The 12,595-nt window shown below is 35.3% G+C and overlaps 1 protein-coding gene and 1 long non-coding RNA gene across 2 annotated transcripts in view; one reads left to right on the top strand and one right to left on the bottom strand.

The window, feature by feature from the left end:
* CCDC102B (coiled-coil domain containing 102B) overlaps positions 1-12,595 on the top strand; it is a 138,512-nt gene that overhangs the window by 24,271 nt on the left and 101,646 nt on the right.
* LOC116572317 lies at positions 3,924-9,803 on the bottom strand. Its single transcript, XR_004278222.1, has 3 exons — positions 9,450-9,803; positions 9,008-9,105; positions 3,924-3,962 (listed from the first exon to the last, which is right to left on the bottom strand). It is a non-coding gene; the product is annotated as an uncharacterized LOC116572317 (long non-coding RNA).

The following is a 12,595-nucleotide window of genomic DNA, read 5'->3' as shown; positions in this document are numbered from 1 at the left end:
CATCCTCCCCCTGCCCCCAAAACCCTGTTTGTTTCCTGAGATCCATAATCTCTCATGGTTCATCTCTCTCTCTCTGATTTGTTAAAATGAAAGCTAGAGTGGCTATATTAATATCAGAGAAGTTACTTAGAGTGAAACAAAACAAAAACACCACAGATTTACAGACCAAGAGGAACATTTCATGATAAAAAGATCAATCCACAAGGAACACATAATGATCCTAAGTGAGTACAGAACAAAGTAATATAATTTTTAATTGCATGAAGCAAAACCTGGTGGAGCTAAAAGGTGAAATTATGGCTGGAAACTTCAAAAACTCCTCACAGCAACTTATAAGCTAACTAATGAGTCTAGGAAACAAGACCAAAACTCTGTGAAGATAGAGATCTGAGTAATGCAGTCAACCAAAATCATCTAATTGTCACATATAGAACATTCTACCCCCAAACTGTAGAATACATGTGTTTTCAAGTGCCATGGAATCTGTGCCAAGACAAACTGTGTCTTTGGCCAAAACAGCCTTTAATACCGAAACAATGAAAATTATGCAGGGTATGTTCTCTTATCATAATGGAATCAACCAGAAATCAACAATAGTTGTATTTCTAAAGAAGTAAAGAATTAAACAGAACATGTCTAAATAATGCCTGGGTCAATGAAGAATTCTCAAGGGAAATAAAACTTATACATAACTGAATGAAATAAAATTATAGCATATCAAATATTTAGGAGACAACTAAAGGAATGCAAAGAACAAAATCTGTAGCACTAAATTCTTACATTAGAAACAAGGAAAAGCCTGAAAACAGTAAACTCCTACTTAAGAAATTAGGAAAAGAAGACAAAATATACCCAAATAAAGAAGAAGGAAGGATGAGGCACCTTGGGTGGCTCAGTCATTAAGCTTCTGCCTTTGGCTCAGGTCATGATCTCAGGGTCCTGGGATCAAGTCTTGTGTCAGGCTCTTTGCTCAGTGGGAAGCCTACTTCTCCCTCTTCCACTGCCCCTGCTGTCTGTCTGTCTCTCTCTCTCTCTCTCACACACTGTGTCTCTCTCTGTTGAATAAATAAATAAAATCTTAAAATTAAAAAAAAAAGAAGGAAGGAAATAATAAAGGTAAGAGCAGAGATCAATGAAATTCAAAACTGGAAAATAGTAGAGAAAATCAGTGAAAACAAAGTTGATGCTTCAAAAAAGAATAGTTAATGAATATCTATTCATTAGATATAGAAAAAGAGAGTAGAAATAAATCACCTTTGATGATGTCAGGGTTATAATAGAGAATCACTATAAATCCTGCAGCTACTAGGAAAACAGGTGAATATTATGAACATCTTTATGATCACAAATTAGCAGTCTAGGAGAAATGGACCAATTCCTTGAAAACATAGCTATCAAAATCAACCAAAATGAAACAGTAATTTGTCTTACAAATATTAAATTTATAATTAAAACTCTTAAAAAAATGAAATTGGCAGACCCATTTGGCTTCACCGAAGGGTTCTGTCTGTTTTAATCTATTCAGGCTGCTGTAACAAAATGTCACAAAATGGGTAGGTAATAACAGAAACCTATTTCTCATAGTTTTGGAGTCTGGGAAGTCCATGAACAGGGTACCAGTGTGGTCACATTTTGGCAAGGGCCTTCTTCCTGGTTCATAGCTTGTACCTTCTCACTGTGTCCTCACATGTGGGAGGGACAGGCATGCTCTCCAGGGCCTCTTTTATAAAGTCACTAATCCCATTCATGAGGTTCCATCTTCATCACCATGTGCAAAGACTCCACTTCTTAATACCATCATATCAGGTATTAGGTTTTCAACATATGTTATTTGGGCAATGGCAGATTGGGAGGTAGTCACAAACATTCAGACCATAGCACTACTAAGTATTTTAAGTATTAACATACTCTTCCTAAAAATTAAAGATGGCATATTTCCCAATTTGTTTTCTGAAGCCTGACAAAGACAGTGCTAAAAAAAGAAAACTACAGACCAATATCTTGCACAAACTTGCATAAAAATCTTCAACAGAATCTTAACATGAGGAATTTAAAATATAAACAACTATACACCATGACCAAGAGGAACTTATTTCAGGTATACAAGGCTGGTTCAACATTTGAGGATAAATCAATATGATCTCACTCAACAAGAGAAATAATAAAAGTCATTTAATCACATGAATTGACATAAAAAAAGCATTGATATATAAAAAGGTACAGTTCAGCACTCATTCATGATAAAAACTCTCAGCAAGCTAGGAATGGAGAGGAATGCCTCAACTGGCAATAAATCATCTGGAAAAAAATAGGCAGTTATCATCATACTTAATATGGAAAGACTATTTTCCCCTAAGATGGGGAACATGACAAGAATGTCTGTTTTCACCATTCTTATATAACATTACTGGAAGTGCCAGCCACTGCCATAATGCAGGAAAAATAAATAATGAGCACTTAGATCAAAAAGTAAATTACACAACTATCCCCATTTATAGATGACATGAACATCTATGACATGAACATAGAAAAATCCCAAGGAATCTTCCAACAAAATAAAACTCCAAGAATAAATGAGTTCAGCAAGGTTGCAGGATATAAGACCACCACACACAAAAAATCAATTTTATTTCTGTACACTAAGTACATAGAAAAGAAAAAAAGAAAAAAAATTCATTATATTCATTCCAAAGAAAATGCAACTTAACCAAACCTGTACAAGCCTTATAAGCTGATAATTGCAAAATGCTGATGGAAGAATTCAAGGAAGAACTAAATAGGGCAAGCATACTGTGTTCATGTAAATACACTGTATCTCCCTAAATTGACATATAGATTATATTCAATTTCTATTGAAACCACAATAATTTTTGTGTATGCACATATATGAGCTTTTCCTTTTTTTTAAATTAAAAAAAAATTTTTATAAACATATAATGTATTTTTATCCCCAGTGGTACAGGTCTGTGAATCGCCAGGTTTACACACTTCACGGCACTCACCATAGCACATACTCTCCCCAATGTCCATAACCCCACCCCCCGCTCCCTCCCCTTCTCCCCCCAGCAACCCTCAGTTTGTTTTGTGAGATTAAGAGTCACTTATGGTTTGTCTCCCTCTCGATCCCATTTTGTTTCGTTTGTTCTTTTCCTATCTCCCAACCCCCCCCCCCATGTTGCATCTCCACTTCCTCATATTAGGGAGATCATATGATAGTTGTCTTTCTCCAATTGACTTATTTCGCTAAGCATGATACGCTCTAGTTCCATCCATGTCATTGCAAATGGCAAGATTTCATTTCTTTTGATGGCTGCATAGTATTCCATTGTGTATATATACCACGTCTTCTTTATCCATTCATCTGTTGCTGGACATCTAGGTTCTGTCCATAGTTTGGCTATTGTAGACATTGCTGCTATAAACAGTCGGGCGCACGTGCCCCTTCGGATCACTACATTTGTATCTTTAGGGTAAATACCCAGTAGTGCAATTGCTGGGTCATAGGGTAGTTCTATTTTCAACTTTTTGAGGAACCTCCATGCTGTTTTCCAGAGTGGTTGCACCAGCTTGCATACCCACCAACAGTGTAGGAGGGTTCCCCTTTCTCTGCATCCTCGCCAGCATCTGTCATTTTCTGACTGGTTAACTTTAGCCATTCTGACTGGTATGAGGTGGTATCTCATTATGGTTTTGATTTGTATTTCCCTGATGCCGAGTGATGTGGAACACTTTTTCATGTGTCTGTTGGCCATCTGGATGTCTTCTTTTAGAAATGTCTGTTCATGTCCTCTGCCCATTTCTTGATTGGATTATTTGTTCTTTGGGTGTTGAGTTTGCTAAGTTCTTTATAGATTTTGGACACTAGCCCTTTATCTGATATGTTGTTTGCAAATATCTTCTCCCATTCTGTCAGTTGTCTTTTGGTTTTGTTAACTGTTTCCTTTGCTGTAGATGAGCTTATTCTAAAATTTATAGAGAAATGCACAAGCTCTAGAATAGCTAAGGCAATCTTGACAAAGAATAAAATGGGAGGAATTGTCTCACCAGATAGTAAGTTTTACTATATAGAGCAGTAATCAAGATACTGTGATACTTGCAGAAGGGTTGTAATAGCACAAAAGTTAATGAAACAGAGTGGACAGTTCAGAAACAGACCTAGTTAAATAGAGTTATGTCATTTTTTACAAAGATATAAAAGAAATTCAGTAAAGGAAACAGAAAGTGTTGGAGCAGTTGGACCTCTATACACAGGAAACAATCATGTCTTAAACCTTATATGGTGATACAAAAAGACACTCAAAATGAATCATTGACTTAATGATAAAACATTACACTATACAACTCTTGAAATGAAAATGTAGGAGAAAATCTTCAGGATCCAGGTCTAGGTAAGGAATTCTTCGATTGGATCCCAAAGCAAAATCCATAAAGACATAATGATAAATTGGATAGTTTCTAAGTTAAAGAAACTGTTGGTATGTGAAAGACCATGTTAAGGGAATGGAAAGAAAAGATACATATTCCTACATTTCTGACAAAAGACTGTGTCTCTGAAAACCAAACAATAAATACAAAAAGTACATTTAGGAAATGGTCAAAGACATGAAAAGTCATTTCACTGAAGTATACATGGAGTATGTAAACACATGACAAAGGTATTCTTACCTATCAGGAAAATGTAAATTAGAACCACAATGAGCTGTGTCCTATCAGAATGTCTGATTTTTTTTTTTTTTTAAGTGACAACACTAAATGCTGGAGAAGATGAGAAAGTAAAATAGTATATTTTTTTCTAGAAAACAGGCTGGCAGTTCCATATAAAACTAAATATGCATTTACTATAGGACTTGGCAGTAAAACTCATGGACATTTATTCTAGAGAAGTGAAAACTTATGTTCATGCAAGAACACATATACCAATGTTCATAGCTGGTTTTTTTTTTTTTTAAATAATAGTCACAACCTGAAAACAGCTCAGATGTCCTTCCACAGGTTAGCAGGTTAAACAGACAATGTGGTGGGATTCTCCTCACGATAAAAACAAAAACCGAAAAGTGGACTGTTCATATCTGCAACAACTTGGATGATCTCCAGAATGCTATGCTGAGTGAATGAAAGAGCCATTCCCCAAAGATTACATGGTGGATTATTCAATTTCTATAATATTTTAGAAAAGAGAAACTTTTAGACTTGGAGACAATCTAATGGTTTCCAGGGACTGGAGACAGGGCGGGGGAACATGAAGATTATGTGTTCAGTCTTGACTGTGGTGCTGGATACATGAAACTATACATATGATAAAATTGTATGGAACAAAATGGACAAACCAAACAAGTCCATGTTAAATTGGGAATATATGATTAAGGTCAGTGAACTTTATTGATTTCAATATCCTGTTTGGGACATTCTGTTATAGTTTTGGAAAATGTTATTATTGGGGGAAACTGGCTGAAGAATACATGGGATATTTTGGTATTCTTTCCTACAACTGCATGTGAATCTGTAATTTTCTCAATAATGAATTCAGCTATAAACAAGAAATTTAGATTCTCACAAGTGTTAGTCTTGCTATGGAAATGAATTAAAGCCTCCCAATGTAATTGTATGGGGGAGCGGGGAGATACCGAGAGATTGAGAAGAAGGGAGAGAGAGATTGAGAATCAGTCAGTCATGAGCAGGAAATAAAATGGCTACTATTAATGAAGCAAAAATGAAAGTGTGGTCTACGTAAGTTCTCAGTGGTGAGGTTGGAAATCCACACATGCTGTGAATGTCTGAAATACTGACACATACACACATAACCATACTTATGACACATTGCCTCCACCTCAGTGTCTTAACCAGTACTGGGTTCATGGAAGTACTCTAGTAGAACGTTCTAATCCCAAAAGAGAATTTAGGAATTAGAGCAGATTTACATTTGGCTTAGCCTCTTTTTATTTCTGCAGAATTCATTCCATACATTGTAGTATGTTTTCGTGTCACCAAATATACCTATGATGCATCATTGCCTTACAATATCTAAAAGCTACACAGTCTCGCTATTATTTATGGTCCTTCTGATGGTTTTTCCAGTGTGCTCCAGCTCTGCCATCTGTTGAGCCATTTCGATGCAAATATATTTAAATTTAGAATTTAATTCAAAGTCTCTGTTTTGTGTATTATTGAATTGTCATTTGAGATATATATATATATATGCACACATGTATATTTGCATATATGAAAAACTATGCTATATATATTAGAAAGCATTATAAAGAATTATAAAGAAGAAAAATGTAATCACATAATCTAGATAAAATCACTCTTAAAAGTTTACATATTTTTACTGCAGTCATAATTGCTTTAAAATTAAATGAAAATATTCTTTCTGTGCAGCTTTTGCTACCTTAATATTTTATCTATATTTTCAACATTGAAAATTATTATTATTTTATATACATTGGTAGGCAGTATTTTTAAAAATATGCTTTTTTTGAGGATAATAAAAAGTACCTGATTTCCTTTGTAATATTTAAATCTTCGCTGTTTCTAGGTACTCACATACCATGAGATACTTAACAGTCAAAAGCATAATCATCTGAAAAAGATTGCTCTAGGTTAGGTGAGAAATGATAGGACAAATTATGGGAAAATTGCTGTTTTTAAATATATTCATTTTTAATTTTGCTTTTCTCTTGATTTCTCAGTTTTTCTAGCTCCAGAATATAAAAACAGATTTTTAAAAAAACATCTTAGCTATCTAATATATGGATTCATTACTGTTTATTACAAAGATGCTTAGTAAAGATTGATATTTTAATTTTAGAGTAAAGTATTCCAAAATAGGAGAGAAGATTCTTTTTACTCAGTATTAGAGTAAAAATCTCATCTGTCTTTGGGGTAGTTGAATTCCCTGTCTAACTTCTCAAATGTTTTGTATTATGGAAACCTCAAATGTATTTTGTTAAATTCTTTACCCTTAAGGGTTAGACTCAAGTGTAATTTAAAGGAAATTCCATCCATATGTTTATAATTTAATATGTTAGGCTGTTTTTTTCTTTTATTTTTTATATTTGGTGTCCAAGAATTCTCCTGAGCTACTTCTTTCAGGGATCTTTTGGCAAGATTAGACTAAGTCACAAACCAAAAATTTAAGTTTGGAATTCAACATACATCCATATTGTGCAGGTTCTGAACAATACCAAGATGTTTTCTCATTTTCATTCTAAACATAAAAAGTACAGAGTTGAAGATTACTCTGTGTCACTAAAATGATGCTAAAAGACAAGGTAAATAATTCTAGTTAATATTAACTCATAGTCAATAAATTTTCTTATTCTTAAATTGTACTTTATTTGGGAAAAGCATTAATATTTTTAATAATTCTTTAAAATTTCTTTATCTTACTATTTACTGTTTAATGAGTGAATTTTCAATGAACAATATTTTAACTGCATATCTTCATATACTCAACCATATCTGTCAGTTTCTAAATGTCTAGAGTTTAAATATAGGCAGTGCTTTTTTTCTGTCCTAGCATAACCTTGCATGTATGATTATAAATATAATGTAGAAATATAATGTAGTATAAATATATAGTATATATAATATAATATAGTATAAATGTAAATATAAAGTAGAAATATAGTGTAGAAATATAATCTTCATATTTGCTAGTGATTATTAATTTATGGTCTGCAGTAGAGCATATTAACTTATGGTCTGCAGTCTATGGTATGAGAACTTGATAATCCATGCAGATATATTTTTTGACATCTAAAAAAGACTATATAAGCATGTGACATGATTCTTGGAACAATAATGGAACATAGAAGTTCATATTACAATACATGGAGAATAACTATGATTTTGTCTCAAGTCTTCATTTGCTGTATATAATTGTAGTAAAAATGGATTTAACGGAAATGTGGTGTCTGGGTGGCTCAGTCATTAAGCATCAGATGCCTTCTGCTCAGGTCATAATCCCAGGGTCCTGGGATTGAGCCCCACATCAGGCTCCCTGCTCAGCAGGAAGCCTGCTTCTCCCTCTCCCACTCCCCCTGCTTGTGTTCCCTCTCTTGCTGTGTCTCTTTCTGTCAAATAAAATCTTAAAAAAAAATTATTTAAAGAAAAGTCATTTGACGTGGAGGAATTATTTTCTACAAGTACTGCTGACTTTCCTAAATATACACAAAAATTTAGCTCAGTCTGCTAAATAATAATATTAAAATCATATGCAACCTAATTAAATATATATGTGTACTGTGTGTATATATATTTATAAGTGTGTGTATATACATACACAGATATGTGAATGGTATATGTTTTTTGAGATGACGGGAAGGCACATTAAGGGTACTGAGACTTTTTAAAAAAAATTCCCTTTTTTGAACAAGGAATTTAATGTTTGTCCATAGAGGAAAGCTGGACTCCAGAAGAATCTCTTGTTCTGAGGCTAAGAACATTAGAACCAAGACGGAGTGTTGGTACCACTATTTTCCTCTGAATCCAGTCCTCCTGGCCTTTGGATTTTCCTTTTATAAGAAACACAAGTAGGTGGCATTGGCTACTACATTCCGTAGCCCTCTGGATGGTTTTATGATTTGAAACTAAATTCTTCTCCTTGACCCTCACTCTCCATAAATCAAGGGGCATTGATATCACACACTTTGCTGTGTTTCTGTCAGGATACTGATGTTTATCCTGAACATTTGTAAAAGAAACAAATTGGTATAGTGGCAATAGCTCTGAATTTTGAGATGAAACTTCTGAATCAAGTCCTGTCGCTGCCACTTACTAGTCATGTTACTCTAACCTTGATGCAGGCACCCATACCTACCTCATAGAATTTCAGTAAGCATCGGGCAAATTGTACACTAAAAGTGTTTTAAAAGGGGATACATTCTATAAATGTAGAGTTACTACATCTGGAGGCTGTGCTTTAATTATACTGGTGGCATTTCATCCTCTTCATTTGAACCTTCAGTGTCTCTCAAACTTGAAATATTCAGAAAGGGGAACATACCTGAATCCAGAGATCGGAGGGAAGAGCATTCTACCCACAGGATCCTAAGGCAGGAATGAACATGGTCTCTTCAAAGAACAGGAGGAAAGTCAGCATGACTGGAGGAAAAAGGGAAGGTAAGAAAAGGATGGGAGATAGGAATCAAGGCCAGGAAGTAAGGTTGGTGGCAGATCCTGTGGAGCAGACTGTGATTTGGTGTTTTCACTTTCTTCTCATTGTAACAGGTGTTAGCAAGTTGTAATGACACCGTAATGTAATTTTATTAAATTTTTAAAAAATTTTAGACTTCTGCATATTAACTAGACAGAAGTATTAGTAGGCATTTCAGAAGTAGTAATGCTGGAAGGGGTGCTGGTGATTTCCACAGGATAGATACAGTGAAACTGGAAAGAAATACATGGATCTAGGAAGTTATTTGAAGAAATGAGGTAGTAGAACTTACCGAGAAAATGTGAGTCATAGAGAAACTAGGTTTTTTACTTCAGCTGTTAGATGGATGGTGGTACCATTTGCTGGGATGTTAACAATGGAAAGAAAACAAATCTGCTGCAGGCTGGGGAGCAGAAGTTCAATTTTGTATGTTAGGTTGACGTGGAGATTTCTTAGGATGTCCAAGTGGGAGTACAGAGTCACTATGTGTCTGCAGTTCAGGAGAGGTGAAGGGACTGGAGATCACAACTTGACATTCAATGGAAAAGACGTTCTATTTCATCTGAGCAAGCGTCAGACTCTCCAGTGTTTGGAGAGGAGCAGAGGGAGAAACAAAGGAGGCCAAGGAGTAGGAGATAACAGCATAACGAGAAGCGTGTGTGATAAGGAAAAAATGTGACAAGTGTTTAAAGAGCAAGGAATTTTCAGTTGTTGTGAACATTGTTGAGGTCACATTAGGCAAGGGTGAAAAAATGAATATCCAATTTGTCGCTCTTAAAGTCATCTGTGATCTTGACAAGTGGGATTTCTGTGGAGTGGAAGGTACAGATTTACAATTAAAAGAGGTGGATGAAAGAATGGGGCGTGAGGAAATGAAAGCAGTGCAAATGAACAACACGTGAGACAAACTGTTTCTTGTCATAGGAGCAGAGAAATGGGCATTCCTTCATGGAGAAGGTGGTGATGGTGCAGTCAGTTGCTGAGGGAAGTGACCCATACAGAGGGAAAATTCATGAGGTGCCCTTGAAACAACCATGGCAAAGCTATTAATATCCCCATTGTATAGATGAAGAAACTCACATAAATTAAGTTTCTAAGGCCACAGGATGGTAAATCACAAAGCAAGAAATAGGCAAATTATGGAAAGAACTTGATGTCATATTTATGTGGTTTCAAAATCCAGTCTCTCTTCCACTGTATTACTGATGTAGGCTGAACAAGACCACTTGGCGCCCAGAGATGTCCCCATCTTAATATCTGGAACCTGTAATCTGTTACCTCACATGGTAGAAGAGATTTTACAGGTGTGGCTAAATTAAGCCTTCTGAGATGGGGAGATTATCCTGGATTATCCAAATGGGGTCAATATAATTGCAAAGGTCCTTACAGGAGAAGAGAAGAAAATAGCATTGGCTATAGGGGAAATGACGATGGGAATAAAGAGTTGGAGTGGTCTGATGAAGGGACCATGAGCCAAGGAAGGTAAGGGGCCTCTAGGGGCTGAAAAGGGCCAGGAAACGATCCTCCCCTTAGAGACCTTAGAAGAAACCAGCCCTGCCCACACTTTGATTTTAGAGATTTAGTTTGAGCATCTGAACTTCAGAAGTGTGAGGTAATAAATCTGTGTTGCTTTCGGCCATTAAGTTTGTGATAGTTTGCGACAGCAGCAATAGGTAACTAATCTACCACCTTTAATATGTTAGTAACTATTTGCAGAATTCTCTGTTGCTCCTTAGGGCAAGTTATATGTGTTTTATCATGGCACTGTCTAATGATTAAACTGAATAAACAAATACTAATTTCTATATTTAAAACATTGCTTTACTCAACCATCGAGACAAGGATGACAGGACAGTAGGGTGGCTCAGTTGGTTAAGTGGCTGCCTTCAGCTCGGGGCCTGGGATCCAGCCCTGCAACAGCCCCTCATGCTATGCCTCCCAACCCTGCTCTTGTGCATGCTCTCTCTCTCTCAAATAAATAAATAAAATCTTTAAAAAAAAAAAAAAAGACTAGGATGACAATCTTACACAACTTCTTGGGGGGTATATTTAAAACTTCTGAAGATGACTCTGGCAAATATTTTGGATACTAGGCCCTCAGTAGCCCTTGATGGGGAGTAGCTACAAATCTGAGGGCTTCCAAATTGCCTCTTAAACTCTGGAGTCTGGGTTTCTAAGATGTGGTCTTATCCAGAAAAAAAAAAATTACCTTGCCCCATCTCTTCTTGATGTTCTCTATAACTTTTGATGAATCAGAAGTCTTGTGATTTGGGCAATTTGAGCTTTTTAAAGACTTCTTTGATCTGATTTATAATTCAAAGGATGAATTTTAATCTCTGCCACCCAATATGGTCATAGCTCTTTACCCTGAAAATCAAATTCCAAATCGTACATTAAGATATAAAGCTTAACAAGTACTGTCTTGCATGATTTTATATGAATATTGGTTTGCTTTAGTCAGAAGTAGAGTAAATGCAGCTAAGTATTCAGAAATATTTTGCATAGGTATGGCTCGTAAAAGTCTACATGCATTATAACATTTCTGCTTCTGATTCCAGTTTTTTCTGTTAGCCTTTTGATGTGGGATACATTTTAGCCAATTTGGATTATTAATGTAAAGAATGTACAATTGGGGAAATGAAACAGACTTTAAGAATAGGTTTTTTTATTAAAAAATTTTATAACTGCATTTCAGCAATAAACATGACAATCAGTTGGACTGTATTCTCCAAACTTCATTACTAAGCCTGTGAAAACTTTCCAGTCAGCTAACACGGAGTGGTTGGCAGCTATGCACATTCCATCAAATGGGTGTGAGAAAATATTACTGAGTCATATTGACAGGAAAGGGCTTTCTCTTGTTCAGTGCAAAGTGTAACCAGATCTATGAAGAATTTCTGACTTTGCCTCATACATTCTTTAGGAGCAAGTGTGAATGGGATAAATGATGTAGGAATTTTGCTTAGGAAATGCATAGGAAAACTGGAATAGTTAGTGGTTTTAAACCCTGAAATGGACAGAAATATTAGAAAATGTTGATGGATCCAATATTAAAGAAAATTTTTAATTTTAACAAATAAATAGTTTTTAAATAACAAAAGAAAGCATAACCGCTCTCTTTTAGCACTGCCTGGTTTGTTGTGGAACTGTGATAGGAATTATTTTATAGGGTAATTCACTTTCACATTATAAATTAATAATAATCGTGATTAGCTATTTGCTCTTTGGAATTTTTATTTTTAACTAATATTTATGGGCAAAGTTACATTTTCCTCTCGTTCATTAATTTTTATGAAATTATACAAATGATCCTTATATAGTGATGCATATTCCAGATTCAGGGTCACCTGTCCAACTTTGGAAAGTGGTAGGATCTTCGACATGACCACATTTTTTTCAAAGCTCTTTTCAATAAGACGTGCACTCTGATTGTTGGCC

The sequence above is a fragment of the Mustela erminea genome, chromosome 13 (genome assembly GCF_009829155.1).
Source record: "Mustela erminea isolate mMusErm1 chromosome 13, mMusErm1.Pri, whole genome shotgun sequence".
Taxonomy (NCBI): domain Eukaryota; kingdom Metazoa; phylum Chordata; class Mammalia; order Carnivora; family Mustelidae; genus Mustela; species Mustela erminea.
Note: the sequence above shows the minus strand (reverse complement) of the source record. Positions and strands in the feature narration are given on the sequence as shown.